The 23,083-nt window shown below is 36.1% G+C and overlaps 1 protein-coding gene across 2 annotated transcripts in view; it reads right to left on the bottom strand.

The window, feature by feature from the left end:
• sertad2b (SERTA domain containing 2b) overlaps nucleotides 1–21,370 on the bottom strand; it is a 35,300-nt gene extending 13,930 nt beyond the window's left edge. For both annotated transcript variants that reach the window (XM_042736911.1, XM_042736909.1), the window contains exon 1: nucleotides 21,101–21,370. The gene's annotated coding sequence lies outside the window, so the exon portion shown is untranslated. The remainder of the gene's footprint in view (nucleotides 1–21,100) is intronic.
• Between the last annotated feature and the right edge of the window lie 1,713 nt (nucleotides 21,371–23,083).

Raw genomic sequence — 23,083 nt, 5'->3', positions numbered from 1 at the left:
CACATACACATCTCACACATCTCTAGAGCTATATGGCTCTCAAATTTCCCACATTAAAACAGCACTGGAGTGAACGTGAGACAAAAAGCAGGGGTGTGAATCCATGTTCCTGTGTCTATCTCCGTGTTGTTATAAATGAGGAGGAGAGAGCTGAGCAGAAGGGTGGTTCTAAATAAAGATTTCAGGTCAAAAACAGGAAATGGCTCAGTGAGCAGTCGAGGTAGGACGGAGTAGTGCTGGCCGCTGGGCGGCATCTACAACATCCCCTTTGTTCCCCTCACACTACAAGCAAGGAAATGCAGCCCGTCCCATTTCTATCTCTCTACCCCCATCTCCCTGTGTCTCTCTTCCTCCCCTTCCTTTCTCTCTCCCTCTGGACCTCTCCTGCCTTTCTTTACGAAGCCTGTCTTATACGTTGTGACAGTGTATGATCATTTGTTGTGGGAACCTCCCAACAACTGCCTCTTCAGCACGAGCGTTGAACATGGCACGAACAGTGTGGGCATCCATTCAAAAACATATGAGTCATTACTGAATAATGAGCAACTGTTTTACTTCCTGAGCTAATCCTACTATGATCATTTCTTATTTAAAGGGATAGTTAACCCAAAAATTTAAGGTTAATCACCATTTACTCACCCTCATGTTGTTCCAAACCTGTATGAATTTCTTTCTTCTGTTGGAAAAAAAAAAAACCACACAAAAGAAGATATTTGGAAGAATGTGTGTAACAGTTGCTGGTAGCCACTAACTTACATAGAATAGAAAAAACTATGGAAGTCAGTGGCTACCAGCAACTAAAAGGTTATTGACGTTCTTCAAAAATATCTTCTTTTGTGTTTAACAGAAGAAAGAAACTCATTTTGGAACAACTTAATTGAGAGTTTAGACAGGATTTGTATTTTTTTTGGTGAACTATCCCATTTAAGTTGAGAAACAAACAAAAAAACAAAACTCTTAGTAAAGTTTTTATTACATACAGTCCCAAAAATAAAGATTCCAAAAGGGGGGTTTCAGAAGAACCATTTTTTCCCAAAAAACTTTGTGAACAGTGAAACAAATTAATATGATTTTTTTTTTTGTGTGTGTGTTTGTTTGTTTTGTGCGCAATAGAAATGTTCCATGGATATTAAAAGTTCTTTATGGAACCAAACATGAAAATATAGAACATTTATTTTTAAGTGTGTACTGTACACATACATACAGACAAACAGATAGATATATAGATAGATATTTATCAAAGTACAGTTCACCCAAAGTAAAAACTCTGTCATCATTTACTCAGCTTCATGTCATTCTTACCTTTATGAATTTCTTCTGTGGAACAAAAAATATTTTTTGAAGAATGGTTTTGTCCATATAATGAAGGTCAGTGGGGTTCAAAACAACCTGGACAAAAAATCCCTTTAAAATATCTTCTTTATGGTTCCACAGAAGAATGGTTTGGAACATCATGAGGGTGAGTAAGTACTGTCAGAATTTTAATTTATGGGTGAACTGTCCCTTTAATTGAAAAGCCTCAGAACAACAGGTCATGTATGACAGAGGTAAAATGTGAAGCCCTCCAATCCATGATATGATGACAGATATTTGGTGTTGATATCACCAAAAGTGGTGTGAAATCAAGCTGCTCTATTACACATAGTCATGCAAACAAAAGAGCTGCTTGATTGCAGTGCTGTAAATTACAAGCCTCTTCAGGGTCCCAGTGACACAGACACACAGGGTTCTGGTGCCAGCAGAAACGGTCTGACTAAACTCCTGCTAAACCCTCCCCTCCACACCACAGTCCACTCCACTCCTCCTCTATACTCCGTTGAGTACACTTGGCACGTCTGTCTCCCTCATTGTCTAATTTGGCTCATTATCATGCAGACACACTTCAGCAGGGGGTGCTCCCTCATCTTAACGTCATAACTGATTGCGGCCATACCTGTTTAAATCAGTGGCCTGAAAGAACCCCATATGGAAAAAAATATATATATATTATATTAAAAAGTATAAATTACATTTTCCTTACAGCAACCTACATTTAGGCTTTATTAAAAATTATTTATTTTTATTCAAATGTGTTATGTTCACATGTAACAAAGTTACAAACAAAACAAATATAAAACAAATATAGTTTTTCTTCAAACATGGCATATGTTAAATGTATTTTCTAGGATGGATTTGTTTTTGGTGTATTTTTGTATATTATGAAAAATATGTAAATTTATATTTTAAAATAATGTTGTTTTTTACATATAGAATTGTAGATATACACTACTATTCAAAGGTTTGGGGTTGATAAGATTTTATTTATGTTTTTGAAACAAATATTTTATGCTCACCAAGGCTACATTTATTTGATAAAAATACAGTAAAAGCAGTTATATTGTGAAATAAATATTATAATAAATATTATAATTTAATATTATAATTTAATAATTAAAAAAAAAAATTTAAGAATTGTTTAAAATGCAAGTTCCTATGAACTTACAGTCAAAGCTGAATTTTTAGTCATTACTCTATTCTTCAGTGTCGCATGATCCTTCAGAAATCATTCTAATATGTTGATTTGCTGAAGAAACATTTTGTATGATTATCAAAGATGAAAACAGTTGTGCTGCTTAACATTTTTCAGAATTTTTTGATGAACAGGAAGTTCAAAAGTACCGCATTTATTTGAAACAGAAACCCTTTGTAACATGACTTTACTGTTACTTTTGATCATGCAACCTTGTTAAACAAAATAATTAATTTCTTTCAAGTGCTACAATAGGATTACAGGTATGGTACATCTTAAAGTATTGTTTTGGGAGTCTTCTACAATAGGATTACAGGTATGCAAGGTCAAAAATTTCTCAGAATATGCATTTAATATAACATCATTTTCCAGCGATTCTCAAACGATTCGTTCAAAGCAGTTCAAAGATTCAGTCTCCCTAAAACCCTCCTTTCCATGAGCCTACTCTGCACTGATTGGTCAGATGGCCCAGTCTGTTGTGATTGGTCTACTGCGTACAGCGCGTGTCGGAAACGATACACCCATTACTATAGTTCCTTATTTTGAACACTCGATAGAAAATATAAACATCATTATCTATCATACTTGTGATTCATTGTACAAATAAACAACAAACAAACAAATCACTCAACAACAATCAAATAGCAAACACTCAGTTAAACCCCCCTAGAACACCACTATATTTTTAACTCCCTAACCTCCCTAAGATTAGAGAAGCAGTCGTCAGTAAAATTATGTTTTTGTGGACGGGGTCAAGTTGTTCGCTGCCAGCCAACGTAGAACATAGGTGGGAATTATGCAAATGTGTTACTGCAAATGTGCAGTCACGGAAGTGGGTTTAGGCTGTAGAGTATCGATTCTTTATTTTGGGAGACAATAACTTTAATTTATCTTGCACCTTCAGCTTTACAACTTTGCTGATCATCTACATTACATACTGCATGAAAGGCAATATTGGAAATGGCATAATATGGGCACTTTAAAAAAAATTCAAGTTTCTGTGCAATTACATAAGTTTCGCATATCTTTTCTTGTCTCATGACTCATGAGTATGAGCATGTTAAAACACGTTTCAATAGCACTGGGGTTGAAAAAAAGTACTATTCATTGCTCTATATAAAATAAAAAAAGTCAGAGTCCATCTAAACTGTCTGTTTTACTGATTCAATTACTTATCATGACTCAAAATAAAGAAAGTAAAAAGTTCTGTGTGTGACATTGCTCATACTATAAAATATATATTTTAAAATATATCCAAGTAAAGATTGCTGTTTATTACCATGCAGTGGTATATTGAATATATATATATATATATATATATATATATATATATATATATATATATATATATGTATTTTAAATCAAGCTTCAATATATTTAGTTTTAGCTATTTAAAAATGCTCTATTTATTTTGAAATATTTGGCAAAAAAGGCTGTTAAAATGGATGGTTTCTCTGCTTGCAGAAAAAAATCATCCTGAAAAATATTTTCTTGACTATATTGCCCAGCCATAGCGGCCAGGGAAGGTCAGAAGTCAAAGCCAGTCTGAAATCTGATTCCCTTTTGTTCTTCATTTATTTATTATTCACAGTGGTTGGCCCGTGCCTGAGGTGCACCACGTGCCAGGCTGTCAGACAAGCATGACATGAATCTCCTCTATGCGAATCCAGCTGCCCACTTTCCCTATGGCCAAGGTTATTGCATTTCCCTCCTGTGCCGCCTCCACATCAGAATCAGACACTCACGACCCAACTCCTCTTACTGCATACATGTGCAGAGCAATGCTACAAACCCTGAGTCATGCAACATTTCAGAAAGAGAAACCTGGAGGGAAAACTGAGAGATATGAGAATGTGTGTGCATAACACGCTTGCCTTGCAGGAAGTGGGCAGGTAAAGAAGAGAGGACAAGATAAAGAGCGGAAACACAAAGAACTCGGATATTTAATTATAGGGATCATCTTAACAGGAGCAAGTGCGGGAATTTACAAGCAAGCCTGCTAGCAATGCTGTGATAACAGTTATTTTAAAATAAACAGAAAATGTGATAGCTGCATAACAATCATAATCTCAATAGCAAGGAAACGCAAGACACATGAAAAAGGGTTATTGTAAGTCATCCATCATTGCTCTCCCTAAGGTGCTGTGTATTAAGCAAAGAACAACAGGCCATGGTATGAGGCGTGCTGTGCTTTAAGAAAAAAAAAATGGAAAAAACACTGAACTTTGTGTACACACTTGTGTTTAATCCCATTTCCATGGTGATTATGCAGAACAATATTGATATAACACAGCGTTTTCCAACCCTCCTCCAGACATTAGAAGGTTTGCATGTCTCACATGAACATACGCTCACATAAATACACTTACACACCCCGGCTGGAGCAAAACCAACGCAGTGATGGTTGTGGTTTTGGAAGTGGACTCCATATATGACAGGACACCATACATCATGCTGTTTTTCTCTTTCATTCTGTGACTCTCCTGGCTGGGGCTGGAGAACTTCAAAACGCTCAAGATGTGTTTATTGGGAGCCAAATTTTTGAGTGGACACAAAGACCCAGAACGAGCGGAAAGGTCCTACATTAATGGCATGAAGTTTTGGCACAGAACATATTCAATAAAATCCGGCAGGAAAAGGAAGATATTTCTTTAAAGGTTGGTGCCACGACTAAAAGGAAATTCTCTGTGGGAGGATAAACAGATAATTATTCAATGTGAATATGAAGGAAAAGGGTCAGTGACACAACACTAATTTTTTTTTTTTTGTCTGCAACTATTAATTTATTAAAAATTCTGTAACTCATGCAATTAATTGAATTACTATAATTTTCATTTGAATAAATAAAAATAAATTTTGACACATTTTTTGGGAGGCATAAGGTCTAAAATGCCATTGGGATACAACTCTGCTATTATAATGAAGTGGAAAAGGGTCCCACTTTATACTACGTTGCCATAACTACTATGTACTTAAAAAAAAAAAGTACAATGTGCTTATTGTCTTCATATTATATTGCAAAACACTTTTGCTGCTACTGAGGTGGGATATGGGGCAGGTTTAGTATGTTTTTTTAAGGGTGGGTTAAAGTGTAAGAAATGGATCAACAGTGTAATAATAAATGTAATAATAGAGATTAATTAATTACAGATGTAATTACATTGAGATTTCCAGACCACATCAAATACTACATTTCATATCATTACATTTAAACTTTTCTTAGTCCACATGACAAGTGCATTTCTATTTTTCAATGTTGTTGTACACACTCATATTTGTCACTGGCATGTTCTCTGAGTGTGTCTGTGAGTGTGTCCACTGGCTCCATCAAAACTTTATCACGTGTGCTTGTGAGTAATTTGCCATAATGTCTGTAAATAAGTGTTTGAATGAAAAGATAATTACATGGGCGAGCACGAAAACTAAGCAAGTCTTTCTGGTGTGTGTCTGTGCACTTAATGCCCAATGAATTATTGCATTCCTAATATGCTATTCATAGACTCACAACTAATGTAACAATACCAAACCCATGTTGAGAGAGACGGTAATTGCAGAAAACAGGTATGTTTCTACAGTGGTCACACTTGACGGCAAACATTCTCCTATCATGACTTGCCTTTTTTCTCCGGCTGACTAATTCAATAAACATTCCAGCGTTGGACATTGCACTGTCTGCAAACTTTGAAACTGTTTTCTCTAAACATTGGATATTTGTCTTTCTCACATCAAGCAGTTGTCTGATAGGGTACAGTTGTTTGATCAGTGGTACGGACGGGATGAATTTATTAAGATTAGTCACAGATGAAGATGGTCTGAATCATAAAAAAACATGTTTTCACCAACATGGCTTCAAACTAAAAGACATGACAGAAGAAGAAGCAGAAGAAGAAGAAGAAGAAGCGAAAAACAGCAGGTTTCAAATGAAAAAGCTCAAATTTCTTGATGAAAAACAACTCCTAGCAAAAAGCAATCATTTTGGTATTTAGGGCTTCTGCATGCACCACCTCCGTATTCAACATGTCTCTTTGTGGAGCTCCTAAAGAATGTCTTAAATCCCAATTTCCATGTTCTTCTTTTTTTCCCCTATTTAATTTTGGTATTTTGTGGTCCACTGCTTTAGTTATTTTAGTTCTGTTTACTTGCTGAAAACACTACAGCATTTGTTGCCGTGTCTGCTCCCTCTGAAATGGCCTGTTGAAGAGAATGAAGCCACAGATGTCACTAAGAACATCAAACACAGAAAAATTAAAAGGCACCAGAGTGCTGAGGATTGTGGGTAATGAAATGATTGGACGACCCTGGACTGAAGCCACTGCTGAGATGTCACTTGGGATAAGAGCTACACCAACAATCACTGATCACAGTGCGATTTTTTCATACCGATATCAAAATTAGCCAAATTCAGAATTTGATGACCCAATTTATGTCATGTAAAACAGAAAAACGAGACAATAATTACATATTTGCAGTCCAGACTCCCTTGAGTCAGGCCATTTATGGGTACATTGTTCAGCCTGGTCAGTGTGGTTGTTCGAGGAGCACAGTGGAGTGATCTTTGTGGTGGGTCTGTTTACAATGGATGGAGGAAGACCCCTATGGAGAGAGTTTGCTGCTCCAATAACTAAGGTCCAGACTCACAACTCTACAACACAAACACAACATTAAGGTCACTATGAATCTCGTGCTGAACATTTTAGAATGTGAATGTGCACTCGTTCAGTGAAGTCTGTGAAGTTGAACAAAGACTAACTTAGTGTCAGGACAATTCTTTATGCAAAATGAAAAATACTGCCATGGCTTTATATCATTTAAGATAAGGATACACCCGAAAGATGTAAGTTATGCACAAAGTAAAACAGGTCTCAAATGCATTAAGCATGTTTTTTTATTCTAAAAATTGTCAATCAATGAACAGTTGAATTTTTTCTTTCTTTCTTTTTTTTTTTGTAAAATTTTTGCCTTTATTGTGAGGGGGGGGGGGTCTCGGGAAAGAGCCGGGACCCGAACTCAGGACGCCCGAAGCACAACAGTGCTATACGCCAGTGCGCTCGCTGCCCACGAGGCTATTGGCACCTGAAATCGAGAATTCTGACATTAAAATAGAACATGTTGTTTGTAGGAATGTTCTTTTAAAATAACACCAGTGTCTAATGGTAACATCCAAAACTGTAAAATAACTGTATAAACTAATTTAAACAATTTAAACTCAGTTGTACAAAATAATAAAATTCACATTTTAATAAATAATAATCATTTATTTAACAAATGATGAACAAATACTAAAGATATTGTGTAATAATATTACAATTTAACAATATTTTTCTATTTTAATATATTCTGAAATGTAATTTATTTCTGTGATGGCAAAGTAGAATTCTCAGCATCCATTACTACATAGGTTAATATGTTGATTTGGTGCTAATGAAACTATTTTTCTTATTATTGTCAGTGTTGAAAACAGTTGCTGCTATATATTTTTGTGGAAACCATCATACATTTTTTTAAGTATTCTTTAATGAATAAGCACATCAAAAGAGAATTAATATATAATAACAGCAAATGTAACATAAGTTTTTACTGTCACTTTCAATCAATTTTGTGCATCCTTGATCAATTATTGTATTATGTATTTTCATTCCAAAAAATAAAATAATATAAATACAATTCTTCCTGTCACTATCCATGGTATATCCATGCCTGTAACTCTCTACATCTTATTCCCTTTTTGTGTGACTACATTTCCCAGGATCCTCTTCAACACAAAGCCATCTGAACTAATTTGCTTCAGCAGTCACTTTTTCTTTGTACTAATTGCACTCACTTACACAGTGATTACCTGACCTTCATAAGAGCACTAATGCCTCCTTCGGTTAATATCAGCCCCCTTTTCCCTCTCTTTTTCCCTCTCCTGGTTCACACTTACACACTTAAACACACACACATATTAGGCTGCTGTATCTGTCTATGTGCCTCAGGGCTTCTCCGGCAGAGTGAAAGAGAAAAGCTTTGGCCATCACAGCTGTTCCCAATGCTTTAGTCCTCATTGCTCAGCAACAGAGAACAAAACAAAAGCACATCCCTCCCCTTCAGCCCTTTCCATCTCCTCCCATCCTCTCCAGCACCACTACCACATTACAAACCGTTCACTCTGCCCCTGCTCTCTCTCATACACACACACACTTCTGTCCACATACCCTCACCCCTCCCACCATCCTCACACACAAACACCAAGTCCTTTGTCCACATTCACTTGGCAAAATATATATTCTGCACTTACAGTGATTAGGAGTCTAGCCAGAACAGTAGTATGAACAGCAGACAACTCGTGTTCTGCTGAAACAAATCAATAAGTAAACAAATCAAACTAAAGCTCCATACCAACTTGTCATTTTGTTGTTGTTGTTTTGTTTTACTTGCCGAGGAATTTATTAAGGTAAACACACTGTCACAAGTCTAATCTGTCACCATAAATATTCAGACAGTCTGAATATTTGAGGCTAAAAGAAAATAATCTTTTACACAGACTATGTCCCAACAATGGCAGCAAAATCACATATATTCAGCAAATGCGTATAGGCCCAGGCTAAATGTAAACATTGGGAGCAGTGAGACAAGACATTATTATAACTGGCATGGTAAATATAACATTGGATCGAAACATTGAAAGCATGTTAAATGCTTCTTGCCCAGTCTAAGGCAGACATATTGCTAGTCACAAGATACGGTGAGAGGGAGGCCAGACACAACTAAGCAGGGGGCCAATATTAGTATAATAAATGTAAATCAAATTTTTGATATTGACTGATACCAATATATCATGTATCCATAGCAGGGTGTTTGATATTGAAAAAAAAGAATATATAAAAAAAGACATTCCAATCTTGAAATATCTAATGATTAAAAAAAGAAAGGAAAACACAATAGAAATAATACGCCAGTAGGTGGCACCAAGTCACAGCTGTAATGAGTGAGTCACTGAGTCATTCATTCAAATAATTTGTTCAAATGGCTAATTCATTCAGGAAAGAAGCAAGTGATGTGGTGTGGTGTGTCTGAAATCACATAATGCACTACATCACAGTATGTAGTACAGTACATTTGTATTTTAAATTATTTTGCGACCGATAAAAAGTATGTTCTATAAAATATGAATGTGGATGAAATACAGACATACTACATCCGCCATGCTGTTACTGTCATGTGACCTACCAGTGTCAGTTGTGTCACTTTACTGCCATTCACAAATCATCTCAGACGAGATAGTAATGAGACCACTGAATGCGAAATTCAGAATCCCGCCGGGGTAGTAGTAGGTCATCCGTGTACTCTTTGCCTTCATTTTTCGAATACTATCATTTTGGATATACTACTCTGTTTTTATCTTATTGTATAGTAGGGAATCTTTTGATTTTGGACACAGCAGCTATCTTTATGAATGGTTTATTGAATCACTGACTCACCCAATTAGTTCAAAAAACATTCAAAAGTTCTGTTTTCAAATGTAAAACAGAGTGAAAACAAGACAATAATGACACTATTGTGTCTAAAATGTAAGTTAATTAATATGAACTTATTGTTTATTAAACTGTTGTCAATCAATATTACATTTATAATCACAAAGACTTATGGGGAAAAAGCAGCACTCTTACTCCTGTGATATTGTTTATCATATGATATACACACAAAAAACAAGAACTTATTCAGGATAGTTTTATGCCCCAGTATGTAAAATTTTGGGTGTATTTTTTTGTTTTGTTTTGTGCATAGTGATTGAAAACACAATAACAATACGCTCACATGTATTGCATATTATATACATGATATTGCACACCCCTAATCCATGCAATACAATTTTTGGTTAATTACCAGGTTTAGATTAGTCTTTGAATCCCAGATTTTAAATGTAATCGTTGACTTTTGAACCCCAATGCAGGTTTGTAAAAAGACAAAGACTGACATAAAGAGGGTGGTGGTGTCTCTTTATGCACGATAAACTTAAGCAAGTTGCTTTCTATCTCTTCCAAACTTTATGTTGTACACTATGAGAAGGATTAAAGAGAAATACAATAGGTGTCTCCTAACAGCGCTTTAAGTTTCCCAACAGCCAGCTGACAATAAGGAGGAGCAGTGCCTGTCAAACACCAGGTCACAACACTGACAACCCACCCAATCACCACGAGCAGGAGGGCGTGGATCTCATATGGCACACAGTGCCCACAGCCTATTCTCACACCCAGCCATGATTTTGACCCTGACATGCTAGGTGAAGGAGTCGGATTAGATATCGAGCATCTGTTTGATGAAACGGTGAAGGCGTCTGAATGGCGTGCCTCGCTCTGAGACAGCTGCTGTGCTATTAGAGCTTCTGTAGATGCTCCAATGGTTAACACGCCTCAACAGTGAACACAAGAGAATAACAAAAATATAAAAATATGCTTCTCTCAAAGGGATCTCTTAACAACCTTCACTTTATCAGAAGTATTCAACCATTTTCAAACTTTGGGACCTAAGTTGATGTTACATACTGTACACACTGCATGTTAAACTTTACCTATAGTATATGAAAAAAAAATGCCACATCAATGTATTTATACTTTCTTGTGATGCTTACATATACTTAAACATCACAATTTAAATGTTTTTAATATATAAAAAGTTTGTGTGTGTGTGTGTGTGACGAAACATTTTGCTGAACTTTAATCTTTACTTGAAATGAAAATAGAAAAAAAAATCAATTAAATTTTGATTGATTTTTTTTAAATGAAAATTCACTTTTGACTTTTGTATTATTTTTTACTTTAAAACAATAAGTTCAATTAAAATTAAAAATGTTAAATAATCACTGTTCCAGAGCAGTTTTACAGACAACAGAAAAAATAAAAAAAATTATACTCCCAAAAATTTAATAAATACAAATTTTTCACAAATATTAGAGACCAAATACTTGGAAGTCTACCTGTTGAAGATCCTTAGACTATAACTTTTGACTTTTTTTTTTTTTATCAAAACGTATCAGTGCTGTTTTAAAAACTTTCAATACACTTCATCAACTTTAAAAAATAGGGTGTCAGGCCATCAGAACGTTTTGAAAGACCACTGCTTAAAAGAGTGAACTTGCTTCAACACGTCAGCTCCAATGTTTCTATGTTAACTAAGACGCCTTTTTGTACAAGATAGTTATTTTACAGCTACTGGCAGAGGGAGAAGAGAAATTGGCTCAGAGTGGTGTAATAATAGACAGTTTTATAATAAGAGTCGAGTCGACTTTGCTCCATTCCACAGACATAATGAGGAGGCTGGACGAGAGGGCCAGGCATGTGAGAATGCACCCTTTATTCCTGCAGCTCAGAGCCTCTCTAAAGCCTCTGTTGTGCGGGCTTGGCATACATTTATGACACAGGGCACCAAACCAGTGCCGGTTCTGCGTCTTTGACTACAACATGGGGCTCAGATGTTAACACATGGTGCACACTGTGCAATGAGCCCACAGCAGTTAATCAGCTGATAATTACCCTACTGGTGTAAACACAATCATGACCACAGGCACCAGAGTGACTGTGGAATGACAAGAGGTTTATTAAGTACTCTGATAAGGTACCAAGCATGTAAAGTAATGACACCTTGTGAAAACATGGTATAAATTGAAACTAAAGTTGCACATCAAGACATATCTGGTGTTGGTCGCAGAAAATAATAAGAGGTTGAGGTTTGATCTTTCTTACTGTACTCAGTGTCCTGCTGCCTGTCTGTTAAGATCCCAGAGACAGACACACCCCCGGATTCTCCTCATCTATTATTCAATAATACCAACAATTCACAGCACAATCAGACTAGAGAAGAGACCATTTGAAAAGCAACAACAACGCCATGTCTCTGACACACAAAGAGATCAGGCAGGATGCAGGACTTTAATGTCTATGTAGGCTATACCTGCTTCTTTGCATAATGAAATGAACCAAACATAATAGATCAAGAAACACAATACTGTAAGAATGGTTTCAAGTAAGTAATCTCTGGCAGGGCAAAACCAAAAATTAAATTCATCCTGGATGATACTGTCCCCTTAAATTGTATTTAAATGAAAATTCTGTCAGCATTCTGTCACTCATATTTACAGATAAGAATGTATGCTATGTGTAATTGCAATAAGTACAGGAACTTTCAAAAAAGCAACATTGAAAAATCACCCACTATATTCTATACATAGTTCAAAAGATTGGGGTCACAAATTTTTTTTTTTTTTTTTTTTTTTTTACATTTTACTCACCAAGTCTGCAATTATTTGACTGAACAAACTGTAAGAACAGTAATATTGTGAAACACAATTTAATACAGTAGAATATATATTTTATAAAATTGTACAATTTAAAATAGCTGTTCTCTATAGTCAAATGTATTCAGCAGCCATTATTTCAGCTTCATGTGTTCCTTCAGAAATCATTTTAATATGCTGATTTGCTGATCGAGAAATATTTTTAATTATTACCTTTTCTAAAAATAGTTTCATGATTTTGTGGAAACTGTGATTAATTTTTTTCAGGATTGGATGGAAAACTGAAATCTTTTTTAAGAGTATAAATGACTTTTGATCAATTTAAAGGTGACATATTATGACCCTTTTTACATTATGTAATATAAGTCTCTGGTGTCCCCAGAATGTGTCTGTAAAGTTTCAGCTCAAAATACCCCACAGACCATTTATTATATCATTTTGAAAATGCCTATTTGAGTGGAAGCAGAAACACACTGTTTTTCGTGCCTGTCTCTTTAAATGCAAATGAGCTGCTGCTCCCCGCCCCCTTTTCCAGAATAGAGCTGCATCATTACAGTAGTGATGGGAAGTTCGTATCATTTTACTGACTTGGACCTTTGAGTCTCGTTCAGCAAAAAGAACTAATCTTTTTTCGAGTCATTTCGTTCATTAGTTCATTTTAGCAAAATATATATAGAACTAAAATGTTACGTGCTACTTCCCTAACACATCTACTACTTATGCAAACGTTGATTACACTACAAACAATAAAAAACTATAATGCTATAACTATAAGAAACAGAAAAAATAATTAATTGTTTACCTGGGTCTTTAGTCTATGATTAGCTCACCTCACCTCTTATATCTGACAAGTCTTCGGGTTGGAGTCGTTATTTCCTCACGTTACAACACCATAAACTTAACCAAAGCAGTCAGAGCCGGTAAGAGAATTGATTAGTTCATCTCTCGAGTCTTCAGGTTTGAGTCGTTCGCTCTTTTGTCACGTGACGTGACAGCATTGGATAGAGAAATTAGTTGATTTACAACCTTCCTTACAAACGGGTGCATAGTTATTATTATTATTATTATTTACTCTTACAGTTACATGATGCGTTTCTGGTCTCAAATTGTAGCTTTTTATTCCTAACAGTTTATAAATGTGTGAATTTCTGTCATGATGGTTCTTTTCCACAACACTGAATGTACTAAACCAACTAAAGAGTTAGTTATTATATTATTATTAAGTCTTTTTCCCTCAGACTGCATAGGTGTAGCTTATGAGGCTGTCACGTGGTGAACGAACGACTCAAACCCGAAGACTCGAAACATGTGAACTAATTCAGTGAAGAACCTATAGGATGTTGCGCATTAGCGACTCAACGAATCACTCACCGAGACGACTCGTTCTTCCCGAGTCACATTAAAGATTTGTTCAAAATGAACGAATCGTTCAAGAACTACCCAACACTACATTACAGCTCGGACCTGCTAAAAACATCTGTTTTAGTTCTGATTTTCATGTTTATCGCGCTGAAATCCTGCGTTACAAACATATTAGTTTAAGCTTCTGATATAGGGTTTTCTGAGTACACACATCTGATGCACAAAGACAGAAAGCGGCTGTCAAAGCATGTGAGTACTAAACTAAGTTCTCATTCACTATTATTTACAGCAATATACAGTAATAACAGAGGTTGGCAGATATGGGTTTTTCACTGGCCAATGCCGGTGCCGATATTTAAAAAATCTATTTGTGGTGGTTAGTTTTGATATAGTGACGAGCCGTCAATACTAACACAATGTTTAGGAAACACTGGACAATGCTATAAATCAAATGGCCATAGTAATAACAAAAATAAAAGATATCACACATATTACACAGCCTGCTGCTCATAACTGCTTAAGAGTGTGCTGACCACAAGCGATGACATCGTGGAGGATATTGTCGGACCTTCACACACATTTCATGAGGAAGGTTAACTTGCATGTTATAATCAGCCCAGTAGTTTCGTCTGAATTGAATGTTTTTCTACTTTCACATGCAAATGACTTGTTACACTTATGAATATGATAACTTTCCAGCATTAATTCGGGTAAAACTTTACGCTTTTGAAACGGGCTGTTTTACTCTGCCATTAGCTGAAGCTGTGTGTGAACAAGTCGCTGCAGCAGAGTGTGAGCTGCTCCATCTTTCACGCAGCCTCAAAGGGAGTTCCGAAACAACGTTTAGCTGCCCACTGATGCGCCTGCCTATAAAATCGGCCTAATTTGCAGCACAATCGGCCGATGCCGATTAATTAAAAAATGCCAAAAATCGGCTGATTAATCGTCCGTCTGGCCAATCAGTCGGTCGACCTCTAGTAAATAAATCAATAATTCCACAGCTCTGTTGTCTCCTCTGAGGCTGGGACACTAAATAGTGTTCTGTGCGGCCAAAGACAGAACACTTAGTATGTTTTGCTCAAACTTTCATCATGGCATTAGAGCTGGTACACCGTTGTTGCTTGCGAAATCAAAATGACGGTGCTGTGGGAATAAATTTACAGATTAAGGGGCAGTTATATTATAATAAGATCCCTTTGCCACGTCACCAAGGGAGCAAAATCAGACACGCTCATTTTTTCAGATGCTTGCAGAAAAAGGCTTACCAAAACAATGTTACTGGGTTAACCTATTTCACATTTCCTTGGTTGGTAGATGCACCGGGTACCTGATTATAGCACTTAAAACCCAGAAAAGTCAGATTTTCATGATATGTCACCTTTATTGCATCCTTGCTGAATATATCCAAAAAAAAAGTACTGACCCGAAACTTCTGAACAGTATTGCAACTGAGTTATTATTCACTGACACATTCATTACAGTTCATGAGAGAAATAGCAATAATTAATTATTTTTATTAATAATTCAGCTAATCCAGTTCATAGATTTTTTTCACAAATCACAATGATTTTATCACCCAAAACTACATGATTTTAGAAGATTTAGAATATGGCACACAAGTCATGGACTTGGACTGCTTTAATTATTCCTTTTTTTTTTTTTAACTATGGACTATATAGACGGTGCAACCAGCACATTTTTATTTTTAATGTTCAAAGAAGAAATAAAGAATGACTTTGGTAAGTAAATGATGACAGAATGTTTATTTCAGGGTGAACTGTCCCTTTAAGACATGTTCACTGCAGGTCAGAGAGATCTTGTATGTCCAGCAGAAGATGTGTGCTTTAGTGCTTAGTCATCAGAATTCCCCTGTTTTCTGCAATACACACAGGAGCGTATCAAAGCAACCCTCAGGGGGAAAGCATACCACACCACAATATTACTCAATATTAAATACTACTAATTACGACTATATTTATTTTTCCTTACAATTTCAGAGCTATGTTCTAAATGAGCTTATGATGACAACACACATTTACTGCAAAAGACTGACAAGTGTACAAACATACTGTATGAAACCATTCACACACTCAAACTCCTAGTCTCTGTCCAACATAAAGAGGTGCCTACAGACAATGTATTAATGTATTCAGAAATGTTTATTGATTTGCCATTTTCCACCCACAATATTCAAACATCTCATGACAACCAAAATATTTTACACAAGAAGAGAGGGAAAATTATTCTCATGCACAACTTATGCATGCAGCACAAATGTTTCCCATGAGGAGGGAAGATAGGCTGCATTGAAAATATGCCAGATAAACAGACACCGAAAAAGAGCAAGAGAGACTGAGATTCTATATCAGGGGTTTTCCTGCATTTTTTGCAAGTGATTTTATGGAACTGAATAATATCTGATGCAATCTGTGTTTTTATGTGAGAACCACTTAATGTGGTTGCTAACTGAACCACAGTATGTATGACTGAATAACATAAAGCAGATTACTTGTGTGAACCACTGAACTGAACTTTATACTTTAAAACGTTATGAAAGAAATCAGAAAAATGTCAACATGGAATGAGGAAGTTTGTTGTATTTTTGGCATTTGCTTTCAAAGTTTAGATAATCAGGATCCATTAATTATCACAAATGCCAGAGTTAAACAACTGAATAGCTATGGTAAATTTGTAAGGGGAAGTACACTGTCAAAAAAAAAAAAAAAAAAAAAAAAAAACACATCCACAGTTTGAATATTTTAGCTAGCTCAATATAAATAAGGCAGGAGTACAAAATTTGGTGTCAAATATAAAAGGTCCTAGATCAATACAACTATAAAAAAGGTTAAATATTAACTGACTGCAAGTAATCAAAAAGCAACAATGTACATAAACTACCTCCAAAAAACATTCTGACCAGAAAATCCATTCGCAACATATCTATTGAAAGTCTAAAAAATAAAAATAATCACAGAAATATTCAATATTTCCATGTCAGGCTAGATGAATATACTTTGTGTCATATTAAATCCACAAGGGCAGAACAGTGAATTTTGAGCATTTATAAAGTGGAGCATGAATTTAGGATTGGAGAGCATGTGAGGCTTCATGCATTGTCACGGTGTGTGCAGATTGCTTAGCATGTTTTGCTCAGCCATGAAGAATCCCCTCTGAGCTATGCTTTTCTGAGGCCCCTCTCCGGCTCGTTCTCTCAGGCCTCCTTCTTCTTTAAAGGTGGGTGCATGAAATATTAATGCTGCAGTACAACTGGCTGCAGGAGAGAGGCCTCTCTCTCGATATGTGTGTGTGTGTGTGTGTGTCAGAGAGACAGCTGGCTTACTCTGGCATTGCTGCTGTTCCAGAGACACCCGATCTCTACAAAGCTCCCGACCTGCTGGGGCCTTCGCTGCCACTGCTACTGCAGATCGTTTGAGAGTAAATACTTGAGAACACTGACTCAATATCAGCAATTAAATTAAAAATATTGCAATATTACAATTAAAAGCAGCAGTTCTCATGTGCTACTTGTATGTGTCACTATTTGCATATTCTTTCAAATGGCTAAAAGCCTAAACAAGTATAAATGACTGGATCTTTCTTGACTTATTCAAAGAAAATTGCTGCAATAAACTTGAACAGAGCCACTTTTATCAGCAGTCTGACTTTGAGGATGAGGGGATCAACCACATTTCTCAACCCTGGCTCATTTTCTTCTAAATGAACGACTGGTTCTTGCACATTTTGCAACACTTTCAAAGTGAAATGTCCGGTAAGTGGTGCTAAAACCACGTTAAGTTTTGTCTGAAACAGATGAACTTGAATCTGGCAGTGTTTTATTACGTTGGTTGTTGTACGTATTACGCCAGTTTGGAAATGAAATATATGAATTGTGCTCAAAGGTTAATTCCCCATCACATTTGAAAATAACACACCTATATTTACCCCAAACTTAAGCAATAGTGTTAAAGGTACTGTATGTAGGATTGACACTGAGTGGTTGAACTAGGTATTGCAGTCCAAATTTAAAATATTGGAGAGGGTTTTTTCACTCGGCCCCTCCTCCTCAGACTTGATGCATAGGCAGCTTGCCAGATTGACGACACCAACAGAAGCGCACTTGACAATGAATGAAATGAAATACGCTGTGTTTTCCGCCAACTGGCAACCCGGGGTGGCAAAATACAATTGGGTAAACTGGCAGTGGGCGGGTTTCACAAACCAAAACAGAGACCGAGATTCCGGACCGGAACGCACATTTTCAAAGGAGAATAACTGACTGTAGCATTGTTTTTCAGATAAACAATTATGTTAATTTAGCATGTTTCTTAAATATCTGCAAACATATTATGGTATTTTTATGCTTTAGTAGAGTCAAAAACTAACATACAGCACCTTTAACAAAATCAAACATGACACCATACATCTGTTGAAGCTAGCTTGAATTAAATAATGAATTTGTGAAGGTATGAAATTTATTTATCTAGATTTTTCTTGTGCTATGAAAGTTGTTTTTGGAATCTTACAAACAAAATGTCTGTTTCCAATGCGCTTTTTTTTTTTAGCCAAAAAGAAAATGCAAAAAAAACAATGCAAAAAAAACATGAAAAACACCATGAAAAACTCAAACAAAACAAACTAATCCTGATCAAAGTGTGATGACATTAACAGTTTATAACATATTATAGCAATACAAAACAGCAATACATGAAAATGCAGGCCACAGGTTGTAAAGTTCTTAAGGGGAGTTTTGACACATCTCTCTAGAGGTTTAGCATTCAAATCCCCAGGTCGTCAGCGCGCTTGACGCTTCAGAGTTCAATACAGTGAATGTGCTTCCTGCACATTATAAAGAAAAGCAGGTCACTGCCCCAGGCACTGGCAGTTCATTTATACAGAATTCAATGCAAATGCATTTGAGCAATTCAGTAACACTGGACTCTTAATTTATAGCACATTATAGATTGTCAGAAAATGTAACTATGCCTATATTATGGATTTAAGTCTTCCATGAGAAGTCTACTAAAGACACAGGCTGGGCCTAAGCACATGTTACAAGAGTACAAAACAGACTATGGAATTAAGACTTGCTCCTAACTGGTAAATGTCATATCCATGCAGGACACTGTCATTATCCATGCAGGCTACACACTGCAGCTAAATACAGTTGTAACTTCTCTTCTGAGTGCTTAATCCCACTCTGTAAACACAGAGTTTGGTTATTTATGGGAGTGACAACTGTATTCAACAACCAAAGTCACTTTTGCATCCTTTTAAAGTTTAAAAATATAGCAAAATAATGCCTAAAAAAAAAACCAAAAAACAAAACAACAAATTTATTCATATCTCTTTAGAGTAAAATACTGTGTAAAAATTCAACTTTAAATTTTGACAACAATCATATTATTAGAACGTAACAGGCTGGCTGGAGAGTGTATTAATTGGTCAACAGTGACCTCTAATGAGGTGACGAGTCTGAACTCTGAGCTCTCTGACCCAACAGAGCACTGTACACAGCACACACCCTAATCTGGATTATCAACTAAACTAGATGTGTCTCTAATCCGGCATTGCCAAACTCTTGCCTTAACCACTTGATTTCAGATAGGCGGGAAACTCAAACCAGTGGGGCTTCCTTATCGGTATGTCCCGTTTGACCCATGCTGATGTCTACATGTTCACTTCGAGGCATCCTCTACTTAGATTTATATTACCTAACTAGAAAATAAATGTTTGAGAAATGGACAAGGCAGTTATTTCAGACTACTGCAGGTCAAGGTTCATACATGTAACATATTCTTTTTTTTTTTTTTTTTGCAGTGTAATAATAATATAAGAATAATATAATATAATAAGAAGGTCAACTTTTTAAAATCGGCGTGCAATAAAATTATTTTCTTAATGCATGTTAATATTACTGTAAATGATTCATTCATGCATATGTTATTTTTCAATCTTGTGAAACAACAGACTTTTCTCTGGGTAACCTATGCACTATGCAGTACTTCTCCAATCATTAAGTACACTTAAACCCAGTCCACATCTCAAGGTCCAATCAACAACCAGTGAACTGAACCAAGTCCTTGCCCTACATTTTTTTTCTTTTTTTTTCAATAACCCATTAAACTCGAATATATGTCACAATATGAAAAAAAAAAAAGTTATTTTAAATTCACTGCTGCCATTTCATCACAACTTTAAATGACTTTTCATTAAATTACTTTCTGGTAGTAATCGATTGAGGTGCATTTTACGCAATCAAATTTTTTCTTTGGCACAGATTTCAATCATGTTCATGCTGGTCAAGTGAATTCACTACACTGACCAACAGAAACCTGCTTAGTCTAAAGTTTACATTTTTTTCTGAAATTTTGCTAAAATTTCAGTAATGCATTTTTCAGTTACCTGAAAGTTGTTTGAAAACCCTTCTAAAACACATATCTATACAGAAGCCTATTTATCAGAAAAACTCTGAAAACACTGATAAACGAAGATAAAAACAAAGAAAACTCTTTGTCAGAAAACTCGTTTATTGATACTAATCTAGCATGGCTACTGTGCAAAAAAAATAAAAAATAAAAATAAAAAATCTGTACGCCATACGGGAGATCACTGTCAAGTCAACGGACTCAGAAAACAGTTATATAATAAAACCAAATCACACACAAAAAAAAAAAAAACGTATTGCTTACTCGAGTCGATTACAGAAAACTATCAACACGCAGCAATCATAAGTATGTCGTGTGGCTTACTTTCGTTCGAAACATTAACTATTTTGCATCCAGAAGACGCCAGTGGTGGGCTGTGTTTACAGATATTCCAAGTTTGTAGACGTACGTACTGTATGCAAACAGGTCACTGCTGGGGTCACTACACGCTTGCAGGAGCGACCCACATCAAAACTGACCTGTCAAAACACAGGACTTCATGCTGATAGTTCAGTAGGAACGTCCACTCACCCTTCTGAAGGACTTGCACGATCCGGTTAAATGAGTGTAAATCTCAGCGGATTTATTCTCGAATGCGTTTACATTGCATCAGTGCATTCTGCATGCCTTGCTAGTCGACATGAATTCACATGGCACTTTTCACATTCACAAATAAGCGCCCCGTGCCTCATCAGCCTGAGAAAAGAGTAAACAGTTGCACATATGAGAGTCAGACTTCAAAGTGTCCCTTAAAAGTGGGAGGCAAGTTGCCTTCGGTGACTCTCCTCATAGTCGCAGTTGCAAGACATTGGATTTGAATGATAGGTTGTTCTGTGAGACGAGGCGGAGTCCCAGTTCATGCGCCCCGCCCCCTTTGGTAGAATCAGCCAACCAAAATGCAGAACAGGCTGCTGTTCGTCATGTTATTTAAAGAACCTAACAGACTAGTAATGTGGTGTTTACAGCACGATGAAAAACCATTTCAAATCGACAAATTATACACGAGAAACATATCTACACTTTAAAATGTATATTTAAAATATATAATCCTTATATATTTTGCTATGGGTCGCTGTAGTATCTACTTGAAGTGTCAGTGGTAAGTTTCAGATTGCCAGGTTTGAGTTCATCAAGTGGCGGAACTGAGAAAAGGCAGCATGCTCTGGCAAGATGCCCACCGACAGCTTGGCTCAATCTTTTTTCTTACAAGTTCAATCTCCACTGCATAACAGGAAATGGAGTGTTCAAAAAGCCTGCCACTGCGGAAAATAGGCATTAACTAAAAAGAAAAAAGCAGGGAAAGTGGGAAAGATGTTTTCTCTCACATGCTTGCTCTTCGGTGAATTCACCAGCAAAGGATAAATACTGAAGTTTACTCTAATGTTTGACTAAATGGGACAAAGGGCCAAGAAAGTCTACATACATTGTGTGTGTGTGTGTGTGTGTGTGTGTGTGTGTGTGTGTGTGTGTGTGTGTGTGTGTGTGTGTGTGTGTGTGTGTGTGTGTGTATTAATCTTAGAGCGAGAGAGAGAGAGAGACAGCTGATGGTGCGTGGTTTGATGGAATAAGTGAAAACAGTCATTAATCTTGGAGTCTGACATTTGATTTCAGGTGTTCAGGGTAAAGCTTGCTGTCCTGACAGACTGGTCATTATCTGCTTACCATAACCTCCCTATTAGATTGTAGGTCTCTTAAAAATAACAATATTTATGACAATATAACGTGTATAATGTAAGTGTAATGTTGTCATAATTCTTATTAAGAGAAGTGACTTCATAAACCCCCATTATGAAGCAAATCACCATTAATTATTAACATTACTTTTACAGGAATAAAAGGCTGAAGAACAAAAATAACATATTTTTGCAGTGCTTGGACATAATATTACAAGATTTTGTGCTGATATGTCGAATAAGCAATGATCAGTAGCTAGTGCCTGAGGATTTACAATCACACCCAGTATTTCTCAAACAGAGAAAGGACTTTACAAGACAAAATAATGCCATCTGGTGGTTGGAGAAAGTTATGGCAGTCTCAGACAAATTCTGCTTCTCTCTTTCTAATTTAAAGTTGCCTGTCTGTTCACTTCTGGTTTTAAACACATTAGACAACAAAAAAGCACAGTAGACTATAGATGTTGCTTATAATGTACAGATTACTGTACTAATGAGTAAACAAAATATATGTTTAGAAGCAGGTTTACTTTAAACATACCAAAATTACATATATAGAAGCCATATTTTGGAATGGAAGTCAAATTTGAACCAATTGTTCTACAAAGTAATCCATCAAATACATTTAAGGTAAATCTGGCACAGATATTAGATTTGTAACTACATTAGGAGGGGGTCATATGGAGAGAGCTCATCTTTCTTAAGCATGACAACAGCTGCAGGATGTGGTTAGATTTTACATAAGGTCAGACATTTGTTTACTGTCTATCTCATAGTATTACTTTTACAATGATTTTAACAATAACATACCTTTAACGCAATCTCCTTCTTAAGATTCTTT

Source organism: Cyprinus carpio, chromosome B13 (assembly GCF_018340385.1).
Source record: "Cyprinus carpio isolate SPL01 chromosome B13, ASM1834038v1, whole genome shotgun sequence".
NCBI classification, from domain to species: domain Eukaryota; kingdom Metazoa; phylum Chordata; class Actinopteri; order Cypriniformes; family Cyprinidae; genus Cyprinus; species Cyprinus carpio.
Note: the sequence above shows the minus strand (reverse complement) of the source record. Positions and strands in the feature narration are given on the sequence as shown.